This window comes from Mustela nigripes, chromosome 4, assembly GCF_022355385.1.
Source record: "Mustela nigripes isolate SB6536 chromosome 4, MUSNIG.SB6536, whole genome shotgun sequence".
Taxonomy (NCBI): domain Eukaryota; kingdom Metazoa; phylum Chordata; class Mammalia; order Carnivora; family Mustelidae; genus Mustela; species Mustela nigripes.
In genome coordinates, this window is record NC_081560.1 from 43,799,255 (window position 1) to 43,814,059 (window position 14,805).

The window sequence follows — 14,805 nt, forward strand, 5'->3', positions numbered from 1 at the left end:
AAAATTAATTGAAGCAACATTTTAAAAAGTATGTTGGGACCACATTGTAAAAACATCTGAATTGTCAGTAGTGGGGTGTTTGTAATTAACTTGCTGAGGAGACTTTGAGAGTGTTCTAGTTTTTTAAAAGTGGTAAGATCTGGAATGCATTTTAGTTGCTTAATCTGGTAGCTGAGTACACTTAATTAGCATAACTAGAATTAAGAGGCGAGGAATGTGAGGAAAAAATAATTTTCCCTCCACCTTTCTAAGTTCTGTACTGGGGACCCTTTAACAAAAGATAGAATTAACAAGAAAAAAACAAGTTTTACTAACAAGTATACATGAGAGATGCCTTGGGAAAAGTAACTCTCTTAGGTGGTTTAAAATTATACCATCTACAGTAATAAACAAAAAGAAGGGCATGGAAGAGACCTGTTGTTGGGTGTGAGGAGGAAAAAGGTGTTAAGCCTGAATAAGATTGATAATGCAGAGTTAAGTGCACTCCCTCCATTGATTTGAATTTGTCGTGCTTTCTTCATCTTTTTCTGCCTTCTCTTTTGGTACAGAGATGGAGACGCACATAGAAATGGAGATTTCCTTTATAAACGTAATTTCGCTGGTAAGAGGGAGCTCCTTCCTCTTTTCAGAGCTTCTCCTGTGTCTACTGTTTCTCCGAAATAATCAGCTCAAAATAATCCTCATGCCAAAAAGGCATATGTTGGGGTGGCATTCTGTCACTGCAGGAGCAGGAATTGAGATAAGCCCATATTAAAGAGGATGAAGTCCTAGACTGCTATGGGAGCCAGAGAAAGAGGACAGAACATCCACGGATTGCAGAGGTGAAATCTATAGGATTTGAAAGGGAACAGGATTTGTAACTCCAGAATATGCCATCTTCTTTTTTCTTTAACTAGAGATAGTACTTAAGATGATAGCTTGGCCTATTTTAGGGAGTCCCTCCATTTTCCTGGGTGTCTCTCATGTATTCAGGAGGGATGCATGTTACTAAATTTGTGTTTATTTTTCTCCTATTAATCTGTCTTCTGTTACAGGAAGATTTCAGTCAAGAACCTAGAAGGGTAGAGAAAAAACTATTTTTCCTCCCCCACAGATTTTATAATGTTTGCAAAGTGTCTCAGATTATCCTTAATTCGTCATAGCAGTTTGAATGTTCCCTACAGTTTATGTTAAATCATTCCCTAGATCTCTCTTGTTTGCTTTTAAAGTAATTCAGACATCACATTATTTAGACTTACTGAATTAAGCCTCTAAAATATCTTAAATCCTATTTTAATTCTCATTCTCTTTTAAATTAAGTGTTGTAATTTATCTCTATTTCTGGCACAGTAACTTATTTGAAATCTAATGTCAAACCTTACCTGAGGTTCCCCCCAGGGAACTCTAAAAACCATCAGGGAACTTTAAAAACACCATCAGGGAACTCTATCCAATTCCATTTTTGTGTCAGCAGGTGGCAGACTTGGTGCTTGGTGCTTGGCTTGGTGCTAGATTTCTAAATTACCTTTCTTGTTTATGCATTTTAATGTTCACTCTCTCACTGTCACTTCAGTCTGAGGAGAGTAGATTTTGTCACCCCACGTTGTGCCACTTCGGTATATGGATTATTGGGAGCTGAAGACAAGAAGACTCAAAGGGGTCAGGAAGAACTTTTTACCTCCCTTTTACCTGCCTAAAAGATTCTAGAAAAGGAGCCTGTACCAGGAAGAGAACTATTACCAGAGATTACTCTTTGATCTGAGAGACTTGCCTGCATGAAGGCAAACATTGCTCTTCTCATTTTCTTGGAATTTCCTTCCTCCCCTTTGAAGCCCCAGACCTCTCCTCCTTTCTCCTTAGCTCAGGATGACTTATAAGCCTCAATTGCCTGACTGCCTTTGAGTCTCTTATCTTTGTGGGTTCCCCACATGTGTGAAATTAAGGATTTCTCTGTTAATCTGTCTTTTTATTATGGGATGGATGGCCTCAGCAAAGACCTAGAAGGGTACAGGGAAAATTATTTTTCCTCACCTAAAACCATTAATCTATAAAATTTAAACCAACTTCCACAGTCCTTTGCTGTTATAGATTGAAATGCCAGTCTATTTTTTCCACATGTGTTATTTATCTTCCTCATTTTTCAAGGTGCTAATAGATTATAGCATTGTTTATTGGTTGATTGGAAGGTTGCTTCAGTTGTTTGGTAAGTTCCTGCTTGTGAGTGGGTGGAAATAGATAGTCACGTGTGAGTTGCCACAAGATCCTTCCTATCCGTCCGCACTTTATCTCTGAAGCCTTGTCATGGCACAGCCCTCTCATTTATTTTACCTCAAATGCCCGACTCAGAGCCTGGGCTCAAAAGAACATCATTCCCCCCACCCAAATCATTATCTTTTTATACAGTCAACCCCCTGAACAGTTTATGTTTGTCTAGATTTCTCTGTCACAGTGTTCTAAGGAATTAAGACACTGGATCAGTTTTGATGGAGATAGGAAAAGTTTGAGAACCTGAGCATTACGCATAGTGAAATGTTGCAAAATAGAAACCCACTGAAGTCACATTAAGAAAATAAGGAGAAAGGAAAACAGGACTACACTGGGACTAGAACTAGAAAACAATTAGAAACTGATTCCCATTTGGGTTAGTTGGGCACTGCCCTATTATCCATTAACCAGGGAAAAGGAACTAAAAATTTGGGGTGTCTACTTATGGCCAAATTCTCCGTGCATGACCTTATTAAATCCTTAAAAACACAGTCCAGCTGACAAATTGTCATAATTTTTATTTGTTTAGGATGTAGCTTAGTAAGTAGCAGAGCCAGCACTCTGTCAGACTTTAGCTCTCTCTTAAAGAAAGCATGCTTCTCAGTTGGGAACAACGATTACTTTAATGAAGTTGTATTGTGATGCTGATCTTTTTTTTTTTTTAAAGATTTTATTTATTTATTTGACAGAGAGAAATTACAAGTAGATGGAGAGGCAGGCAGAGAGAGAGAGAGAGAGGGAAGCAGGCTCCCTGCCAAGCAGAGAGCCCGATGCAGGACTCGATCCCAGGACCCTGAGATCATGACCTGAGCCGAAGGCAACGGCTTAACCCACTGAGCCACCCAGGCGCCCCTGTGATGCTGATCTTTTAAAAATTTATCTTGAGGTGCCTGGGTGGCTCAGTGGGTTAAGTCTGCCTTTGGTTTATTTTATTTATTTTTTTTTTTAAAGATTTTATTTATTTATTTGACAGACAGAGATCACAAGTAGACAGAGAGAGAGAGAGAGGAGAAAGCAGGCTCCCCGCTGAGCAGAGAGCCCGATGTGGGGCTCGATCCCAGGACCCTGGGATCATGACCTGAGCCGAAGGCAGAGGCTTTAACCCACTGAGCCACCCAGGCGCCCCTGCCTTTGGTTTAGATCATGATCCCAGAGTCTCGAGATCAAGCCCCTCATCTAATTGTGCTTCCCCGCTCAGTGGGGAGTCTGCTTCTTCCTCTACCCCTCCCCGCTCTCATGCTCTCTCTCTCACTCTCTCAAATAAGTAAATAAAACCTTTAAAAAATAATAAAATAAAAATTTTAAAAATAAAAATATTCTCTTTCCAAGCTAATTAAATGTTTTATTCTATTTCATTTTTTTGTGCACAACTATGTACCATATATATGTATGTATGTTATATATATATATATATAATGATGTATATATACAGAGATATACATGTGTATGTATATGGTTTTATCATATAGCCCTAGTTTTGGTAGGATGGGGAAATGTATCTAGCATTCCGTAATTATTCAGTTATTCTGTGCTTTATAAGTATTGTGGCTTATCTAGTGAAGATAACTCCTTTAATAAATTATATAATTGATTATTTGAACTCTAAAGTATCTTGTAAGGAAATGAAGTTATACAATATATAATGTTTGAGAGTTTTGTAGTTGGTAAATCCTTGGTTCTGATGCAGCCCTGCCATATTCCAATGGTTTAACCTTGGACAATTTCTAAGTCTCAGTTTCCAGTTCTCTGGACCGGAGAGGATTCACCTAAAAAAGTCTTCTGCCCCCTTCTTTCTTTCAGGGTGTTATATTAGGAATATTCTTAGTGTTTATATTTTTTATTTAGCTTACTCTTTTAAATAATTATACTTTAGGAGAATTCCAGTAGTATGTTCTAAGTATCTATGTGGGTTATTAAGATTAAAAAAAAGATGATACCATACAGTTTCAAATTGTTTACCACATAGTATTTATTCAGTAAATATTAATTCTCTTTTCTTCTCCTTTCTTGAAACAAAGCTATTCTTTTCCCAACTTTCTTTTATTTTAAAAAATTTAGTTATTTTTACTTAAATTCAGTTAAGATATAATGTATTATTAGCTTCTGAGGTAGAGGTCAGTGATTCATCAGTCTTACATAATACCCTCAATCACGTGCCCTCCTTTATGCCTATCACCCAGTTACCCCATCCCTCACCCCCGCCACTTTAGAGTCTCATATTGTTTGTCATCCTCTCTGATTTCATCTTGTTTTATTTTTTCCTCTATTCTCCTGTGATCCTCTGTTTTGTTTCTTAAATTCCACATGTCAGCAAGATCATGATAATTGTCTTTCTCTGATTGACTTATTTCGCTTAGCATATAACCCTCTAGTTCCATCCACATTGTTGCAAATGGCAATATTTTTTGATGGCTGAGTAGTATTCCATTGTATATATATACCACATCTTCTTTTCTTTTCTTTTTTTTTTTTCAAATACCACATCTTCTATATCCATTCATCTGTTGGTGGATATCTGGGCTCTTTCCATAGTTTGGCTATTGTGGATGTTGCTGCTATGAACATTGGGATGCAGGTGCCCCTTTGGATCACTACATTTGCATCTTTGAGGTAAATACGCAACAGTGCAATTGCTGGGTCATAGGTTAGTTTTATTTTCAACCCTTTGAGGAACCTCCATGCTTTCTTTTAGACATGATGTTCTCTTATAAGAGATTCAGATTAAGTAATGATTTAACAGTTGTCTCTAAACAATATTTTCTTTGTGCTCTCAGGTTTGGAGATAAAAGAAGAATGTCTAGTTAGAGCATCATACATCCTTAAAGTTAAAAAGATTGGGAATGGAGAGATATCTAGTATCTCAAATGTTGAGCAACAGTTTTATCTTTTTTAAAAAAATTTTATTTCTTTATATGAGAAAGTGAGAATATGAGCAGAGGGAGAGGGAAAAGCAGACTCCCCGCTGAGCACAGAGTCCAACATGGGGCTCCATCCCCGGACCCTGAGATCATAATCCCAGTTGAAGCCACCCCAGTGCCCCTGAGTAATGGTTTGTTGTTTTTTTTTTAAGATTTTATTTATTTATTTGACAGAGAGAAATCACAAGTAGTCGGAGAGGCAGGCAGAGAGAGAGAGAGAGGGAAGCAGGCTCCCTGCCAAGCAGAGAGCCCGATGCGGGACTTGATCCCAGGACCCTGAGATCATGACCTGAGCCGAAGGCAGCGGCTTAACCCACTGAGCCACCCGGGTGTCCCTGAGTAATGGTTTTTAACCTGAGTACCTAGCACTCTGGGGCCTAATCCCTGCCTGCCGCTCTCATAATTTGTAGATGGTTAAATTGGCCTGAGTACCATACGTAAAAGCTTGGCATATATAGTTATATCATTTTCAGTTACTGAAATTTAATTTTGCTGAGATCGTATGGGAAACATGGTTTTTTGTAAAGGATGAAGTTTCTACATGCATTCAATTCATTTTGAATCCCTTCTAATACACTTAAAGCAAGCACAGATCATATGATTCAGTATAGATTTTTTAAAAATTTATTCATGGGGCTCATGCATGTGGATGTCATGTGACTCAGTTTTAGGGAAGTTTTAATAGTTAAGGACTACCTGTATTACAATACAACTTTTAGGAAAATAATTTCTTCCTTTTTATTTACCTATTTTAAGTTTCGTTTTTCCCTTGATTGTTTTTTGTTTCTAATACAATACATGCTGATATAAAAATTACTAAATCTAGATAAACAAAAAGAAGTAATCTGCAATTTTCACCACCTTAAAAAAAACATATTTTAGTAAGTGTACTCCATTATTTTTCTATGCATATAACTATTAAGTATCATTTTTCCCAGGATGAGATCACTCTGTAACATTGTTTTTAATAAGATTACTCACTTTTTTTATTTTTTTTATTTTATTTTTTATTTTTTATTTTTTATAGATTTTATTTATTTTATTTGACAGAGAGAGATGACAAGCAGGCAGAGAGGCAGGCAGAGACAGAGTGGGAAACAGGCTCCCTGCTGAGCAGAGACCCCGATGCGGGACTCGATCCCAGGACACTGAGATCATGACCTGAGTCGAAGGCAGCGGCTTAATCCACTGAGCCACCCAGGCGCCCCGTTTACTCACTTTTTTTAAAAAAAGATTTTTATTTATTTATGAGAGAGCAAGAGAGAGAGAGAGAGAGCGTGTGCGCGAGCGCCAGCGCGCACACAAGGGTGGGAGGAGCAGGGGGAGAAGCAGGCTCCCTGCTGAGCAGAGCTGAGGCAGGGCTCCATTCCAGGACCCTGAGATCATGACCTGAACTGAAGGCAGAGTTCCTCATTGTTGAACATTTAGATTGTTCACCATTTTTCATTATGATAAATATGGGTCAGTAAACATTTGTGTTGCATCTGTGCAAGTCTAAGACTGTTTAAGTGGAATGCTGAGTCAAAGGTCATGTGCAAGTCTAAAGCCTTTGAATGTGCTTCCAGGTTACCTTCTGAAAAGGTTTTACCAATTTACCTTTCCACTAGTAGTGGAATACAAGTACCTTGCTCCCTGTTTTCCTGGCAATAGGTGTCATTTTTCCCCTTATTTTTGCCAAATGATAGGTTTTTTTAAGAGTATCTGTTACTTTTGAAATTTAACCTTTAAAAATAATTGGCCATTTATTTCCTTTTCTGAATTGTCTTAAGTTTTTTTCTTGATTTGCAAGGACTTTTATAAAGTGTTTTTAACTGTAGAAATATGTTAAAGGGGCTTCTGGTGGCTCAGCGGGTTAAGCCTCCACCTTTGGCTCGGGTCATGGATCTCAGGGTCTTGGGATGGAGCCCCGCATCGGGATCCCTGTTCAGCAAGGAGCCTGCTTCCCTCCTCTCTGTCTGCCTCTCTGCCTACTTGTGATCTTTTGCTCCCCCCCCCCTCTCTCTGTCAAATAAAAAATAAATAAATAAATAAATAAAAATCTAAAAAAAAAAAAAGGAAGTATCTTAGAAATATATTTTTCCAGGTTTGTTTTTTTGTTTTCACTTTCATTTTTGAGTAGTCTGTGTATGACCCTCCTTTCAGATCTTTACATGGCTGGTCTTGCTGCTGCTGCTTCTTTTTATTGAAGTATAGCTGACTACGATGTTACATGAGCTTTAGGTGTGCAACATAGTGATTCAGCAATTCTGCAGTTACTGGCCTTGAAAGTTTAGTCATCACTGGTCACCATACAAAGTTACTACAGTCTGATTGACCATATTCCCTGTGCTCTACCTTTCATCTCCATGATTTTATTTTATAACTGGAAGTTTGTACTTTTTAATCCCCTTTATCTTATTAGCCCCTTTCCCCACCCACCTAAATCTAAATGGCTTCTTTAAACCATGGACTAATACTTTATAATGTTTTACAGAGATTAATTTGTATATGACTCCTCATTTACACATTATGACTTCATTTGGTATCCAGAGTAGGAAGAGAATATAGCGTATTGTTTCGTTTGTGTTGCTTACTCATTAGTTTATCCTCCCAAAAAAAGAATGAGGAAGGCTACTCCAGAAAACACAGTAAGGTAGAATTTTGCCTCAGTAGATAATTTTCATTTTCAAGTCATAATTTTCATTTCATATTCATAATAATCATTTCATTTCATAATTTTCATTTCAAGTCATAAACATGACTTAACATATGCCATGTGCATTTTGTCAAAAGATATAGTAACATTATATACACTTTTGTTTTCTTATATCTTGGGGACATGTAACCTTTTAAAAATATTATTTGTGGGCGCCTGGGTGGCTCAGTGGGTTAAGCCGCTGCCTTCGGCTCAGGTCATGATCTCAGGGTCCTGGGATCGAGTCCTGCATTGGGCTCTCTGCTCAGCAGGGAGCCTGCTTCCTCCTCTCTCTCTCTCTCTCTCTGCCTGCCTCTCTGCCCTACTTGTAATCTCTCTGTCAAATAAATAAATAAATAAATAAATAAATAAATAATATTATTTGTTTCCTTCTGGGTATGATAATAGATTTATTACAGAAAATTTAGAAAATACCAAAGAGCATGAAGAAGAAAATAGAAGAAAATTCCTCTGTGGTGACTGTTAATTGAGTTTTATAATATATTTGATTCACCCATGTTCAGTGATTATCTATACTATTGAATTTAGTTTGTTACTGGTTCATTACTTAGGACTTTTATATCTGTATTCATAAGTGAACTTAGGTTATGTTTCTTTTTGTACTATTTTTTGCCAGGCTTTGTTTCAGGATTTTATACTAGCTAGTTTCATAAATGGAATTGGATAGCTTAACCTTTTTGTATATACTGTTAAAGAGTTTATCTAGCATGGGGCCATCTGTTCTTTAAAAGTGTGATAGAGTTCACCAGCATGACACCTGACCATAAAAAGCACTTTGAAGTCCATTCTCTGATAAACCTATTTTTGTAAGTTCTATTCTGATGAGCACACATTCCCTCATTGGGCAGAATATATGTTACCAAGACTTTGCATAGGTTAAATTAAGTACTTTGGCTTAACATACTGAGTTTATTAATATTGAAGGGTGTTTCAAAAGGACTATATTTTGTGGTTTCTTCTATTTACATACTTTTAAAACTCAAGTTAGCACTTACCCTCCATGTAGTTTCACCTGATTCTTTGCTACAGGTTATTCGTTCATGAACTTGAATCTCTTTCCAAATTTACTTCATCATTTTCTTACCTTACTATTTTTTTTTTAAAGATTTTGGGACGCCTGGGTGGCTCAGTTGGTTAAGCAGTTGCCTTCGGCTCAGGTAATGATCCCAGCGTCCTGGGATCGAGTCCCACATCGGGCTCCTTGCTCCGCAGGGAGCCTGCTTCTCCCTCTGACTCTGCCTTCCACTCTGTCTGCCTGTGCTCGCTCGCTCTCTCTCTCTGACAAATAAATAAATAAATAAATAAATAAAAGATTTTAGTTAATTATTAGAAAAAGAAAGACAGAGAGAGAGAGAGAGCACGAGCAGGGAGGAGAGGCAGAAGGAGAGGGAGGGAGACGCAGGCTCCCTGCAGAGCAGGGTGCCCATGTGAGGCTCTATCCCAGGACCCTGGGATCATGACCTGAGCCGACAGACACTTAACCGACAGAGCCACCCAGGTGCTTCATTTACCTTACTATTTTTAAAATGAGTTTATCCCGCATAGAAAAAAGAGGATAGTAAGCTAAGTCTTTGTACTCTCCATCTAGAGGTACTGGATATAATACACCAATAATAAAAGCTAAGTAGCATAATCATTTTTGCCATTTTTAATGTGACCCATACCAGTATAACAATCCTAAACAATGCTGTTTCTTTTTAACAGACAGAATGACAACTGTATGATATGAAAGGAGTCCAAAATTAAAACAAAGTTTTTCTTATTCCATTTCAGACACAGAGATCCAGATATAATAAAATGGAAACAATTTCAGTGTAAGCATCTTGAAATATTAGAACATACTGCATTTGAGAGGAGAGCTAGGAAAGACTCCCTTCATTTATGATGTTGTCTTACATACAAGTTTCTTGAACTTGACCTACCTTTTACAACATAAATGTCATTTCTTCTAAAAGAGTTTAAACTACAGAATTTATTACTTTTTAAAAAAAAAAATATTTTATTTATTTATTTATTTGACACACAGAGAGAGAGAGAGACAGCGAGAGAGGGAACAGAAACAAGGGAAGAGGGAGAGGGAGAAGCAGGCTTCCCACCAAGCAGGGAGCCTCATAGGGGACTCAGTCCCAGGACCCTGGGATCATGACCTGAGCCAAAGGCAGACGCCAAATGACTGAGCCACACAGGCACCCCCAGAATTTTTACTTTTTAAGTTAAAAAGATATAAACTATGTTTGTATCCTCATTTGAGTTTCTGAAAAATAAGTTACTCAATCCAAGATTGTTGCAGAGTTTTGAAGAAATGCATTGAGATTGGAACCATAGTTTCTCCTCAGTTTGCATACATGTATACAAATTCATAAATGCAGCAGTCAGCTTCACTAACAGTCACTTAATAAGATAAGTTTTTGGAATGATTTTAAGTGATAAGAGACTTATTGAAAATCTTTACTTCCTATTCATTTCTCCAAAATGTAATAATTCATTGTTCCATCTCTGTTTTTGCTCCTTAAACATTTAAAATCATATTCATATAACTGTAGGAAATAAAATGAGGGTTGCTGGAGGGGAGGTGGGTTGGGGGGATAGGGGTAACTAGGTGATGGGCATTAAGGAGGGCCCATGATGTGATGAGCACTGGGTATTATATGCAACTGAAGAATTCATTTATTGAACTCTGTATCTGAAACTAATGATGTACCCTATGTTTGCTAATTGAATTTAAATTGAAAAAACAATAAAAATAAAATCATACTCATATAAACTTTAGTAGCATCTGTTCAGTTCTGTTTTGAACAGTCATAGTGCCAAAGTTAGTTGACTGTTGCCTTCTTTAGAGAAGTTTTAAGAGAAGTCAGTTGCCTCGATGGATGTTTTGGCGTGTTTAAAAAAATCTTCCTATATATGTCATACAGCAATTACAACAATTAGCAGGAACAAGTTTTGCAAGAGTCCTTATAAAGTATTGCATCTCACCTCCTACTGAATAGTTTCCTTATATGATTTTATTGTTTTGTTTGGAATAATTTCCTAGGGTGTAAGTCAGGTTCGGATTGAAAAATACATTCCATAGCCAAGTAATAATTGGATTGTAGTAAGCTTAGCTAGTAGTTAAGTCTGAGGTTGGATAATTGAGAAATAAACTATCTTTAGTATAGGTTTTATATAGAATTATGAAGTGATTTCTTTCATATACAACTATTAGTTAATGTAATATTTTTTTAAAAGATTTTATTCATTTATTTCACAGACAGAGATCACAACTAGGCAGAGATGCAGGCAGAGAGAGAGGAAGGGAAGCAGTCTCCCTGCCGAGCAGAGAGCCTGATGTGGGGCTCCATCCCAGGACCCTGGTATCATGACCTGAGCCAAAGGCAGAGGCTTTAACCCACTGAGTCACCCGGGTGCCCCGTTAATGTAATATTTTTATTCCCTTTACTTCCCTTGCCTCTGATTAAATGAACCAATTAATAAGTTACTAAGGTTTAAACTAACAGATTTTATTTTCTATGGGCTTTTTGTTGTTTTCATTATTTCGGAATTTTGAGAAACTTTTTCATGCAAAATATGAAGTGATCATTTTTAGCTTTTCAAGTTGATTGAATAATTGACAGTATCTAAAACGTTGTAACTCGTTCCTCAGAAGTACAATAGATATCTCTTTCTCCATTGGTAAAGACAGCCTGTTATAACGATGTTATAAGGAGAGAAAAATCTTCCAAAGATTTGATTCCTGTATGAGAACTTTTCTGCTCTTGGGTGTGTCAGTTGTAGGTGTAGCGTTTCCTTTCAGAGCTTTACGGGTGCTTTCTGCTTCTATGACCAAAAGTAAAGAAACTCCAAGGCAACAGGGGCCAGTCATTGAGTCCAGAGATAACAGATCATTGTGCTGCTAACAGAGCCTCCCTTGACAAATTCTTACTTCTAAATCCTTTATATTCCCTTTCAAAAACAAAACAAAAAACATTATCTTAGAGCTATTTGAAACAAAATTCATTTTCTTTTACTCAGTACTTTGCTTATATTTGTGTCCTTGTTCTTTTTTTCTTGGCACAGTTTCAAAACATTATTCTTATTCACAGACATTTCTAGCCCTCCCATGTAAGTAATGTGTGTATTATTGCCTAGAAACAGCATGATATATAAGAAAAAAGTCACACAAGTAGTAACTTCTCCAGACCTTAGGTTTCTTACCAGTAATAAGGGGAGAAGTATTATCTTTCTCTTAAGGCTTTACTGAATAAATAAAACGTATTGTCAGGAAATAAGAATATCCTGTCCCCTCAGGGTCCTTCTAGCTAGAATAAGAATCAAATTGACAGGAGACAAATTTACAGGAGAAAAATCACACTTAATAGCATACATATGGAGAATCCACAAATTCCAAAGACCATCAGGCAAAATAAGGTCTATGTCATTCTGCACTAAGGAGAAGATGGTGTAGGGGTCTGGGAATGCAGTCCTCAGAAAGAATGAAAAAGAGTAAATGTTTGGTAAACAAATATTGTTAGGTCACTTGGAAATGGTAGGATGAAATCAAAGAGGGCTTGCTAGGTTTTTCTCCATGGACTATACCTAATTCATAGCACAATGCAGTTATCTATGGCGCTAGCTCTCTTCCTGGAGCAGGTCATTTATCTAAATTCTTTTTAGGCAGTTGTAGAGGGTGGGGGTAAGGAGCTTTTCCTAAATGTGCTGGGTCTTGCTTACTTTTAACTCAAAATAATTTTTATGCTAACGTGAGCCATCTTGGGGCACCTGGATGGCTCAGTGGGTTAATCGGCTGCCTTCAGCTCAGGTCATGATCTCAGGGTTCTGGGATCGAGCCCCTCAATCAAAGAGGCTGCTGCTTCTTCTCCCTCTCACCCTACTCCCGCTCCTGCACTCTCTCTTTCTAAAATAAATAAATAAAGTCTTAAAAAATAAAAATAAAAAATAAAGTGAGCTATCTTAGGGCAGCGCGCTGTTGGTCCCATAGTATATAAAAGGCCATTGCATGCTTCTGGGATTCTGACAGGGTAGGAAAGTGCTGGAAAAATGTTAGTCCCTCCGGGAGGGACAGCCCCCCAGGCATCCCATCCCTCCCCAAGCGCTTCTGCACACTGGGTAGAATGGATCGTATGGGAAAAGTTCCCTGTAGGCGGGGAGCAATGCTCCGCTATTTCCTTTCTTCTCTCCTTAGGCTAGCAGAGCAGAACGCTAGCAGAGCCAAAGACATCCTCTACCCCCTTGATAACATACTAGTCATCTTTCTTTTCATGCTGTATTTTTTGTTTTGTTTGAGAACCAATTGGCTGGATTCCTTGTTCTTTCTCCACTGTAGAAATACTGTTTCATGTAATCCACTCATGATGTTGACTAGCTGCAGTTGTTTTACTTTTTTTTTTTTTTTCTGATTATGGACGTGGGTGATGCTACTACTGTAACATTTGTAATAAGCCATTTTTTGTTTCCCAAGGAACGTATTTTATAAACCTCAGAAAATAAAAATCACCCCTTACTCCCATCTAATACTGTCTTATATATTCTATTTTAGACTTTCCTATGCTTATATAAAGACTTTTGCCCTAAAATTGGACTCTTGCTGTAGATATTCTCATAACTTTTTCACTCAATTGTAGATCATGTACTTCTGAGTATATCTGTAAATCTCGATCTCACAGAGCCTTGGTGTCCATTGATATACAGACATGGATTCTAAAGTCAGACCTGAGTTTGAATCCATTTCTGCCACTTCTCAGCTACTGCCTTAATTTCTTCACCTGAAATGAGGATGATAATATCACATACCTTCTAGGATTAGGAGTATTATATGAGACGAAGTATGTCAAGTGTTAGAAGTACCTAACACATAGTAAACATACAATAAATTTTAGCTATATATAATAATCATTTTGGGGAACTGTATAATCTTACATTTTGTGTGTATACCACAATGTATTCACCTCTCTTATGTTAATGGACATTTAGATATTGGGCATTTAGGTTGATTACTGTTTCCAAGTATTATAAAACAAGTCTATGGGGTGCCTCGGTGGCTTGGTTGTTGAGCATCCCACTCTTGATCTCAGCTCAGGTCTTGATATCGGGGTCATGAGTTCAAGCTCTGTGTTGGCTCCACTCTGGTCGTGGAGCCTACTTAAAAAAAAAAAAGTCTATAGAAGTCTATAGTATATATCTTTGCTACTAAATCTTTATGTACTGCCTTATTTCCTTAGGTTAAAGTCCTTAGGACATAAAATTGGTGTGTCAAGGGGAATGTATATTTCTGAAGCTTTTTTTTTTTTAAAGAGTTTATTTATTTATTTGACAGAGATCACTAGTAGGCAGAGAGGCAGGTGGGGTGTAGGGAAGAAGCCTCCAGGCTGAGAGAGATGATGCAAGGAGAGCTGAGAGAGAGCCTGATGCAGGGCTCTATTCTAGGACCCCGGGATTATAACCGGAGCAGAAGGCAGAGGCTTTAACCCACTGAGCCACCCAGGCACTCCTGAAGCTTTTAATAGTAAGAACTCTTACTCCAGCATCCTTTGTTGTTCTTTTTTTTTTTTTTTTTTTTAAGATTTCATTTATTTATTTGATGGAGAGAGAAATCACAAGTAAGCAGAGAGGCAGGCAGAGAGAGGGGGAGAAGCAGGCTCCCCGCTGAGGAGAGAGCCCAATGCAGGGCTCGATCTAGGACCCTGAGATCATGACCTGAGCCGAAGGCAGAGGCTCAACCCACTGAGCCACTCAGGCACCCCTCCTTTGTTGTTCTTGAGAATGACTTACCTTGAGTCATCTTTCTAAGTGATATCTTTAAAATTCTTATCATTGCTACCTATATTAATATATTACAGGACAGTTAAGTCATCATATTTATACATAATACAAGAGTATTTTCAAAAAGGATCACCTGGTGGACCTTGAGCCTCCTATAGTAGAGTATAAGAGATTTTCCTCATAAAAGAA

At 37.7% G+C, this 14,805-nt stretch overlaps 2 protein-coding genes across 3 annotated transcripts in view; both read left to right on the forward strand.

The window, feature by feature from the left end:
• KBTBD2 (kelch repeat and BTB domain containing 2) overlaps positions 1-14,805 on the forward strand; it is a 194,110-nt gene that overhangs the window by 37,484 nt on the left and 141,821 nt on the right. The gene's annotated exons all lie outside the window — the stretch shown is intronic.
• Positions 1-14,805, forward strand: part of NT5C3A (5'-nucleotidase, cytosolic IIIA) — a 51,730-nt gene that overhangs the window by 15,731 nt on the left and 21,194 nt on the right. The window lies entirely within an intron of this gene.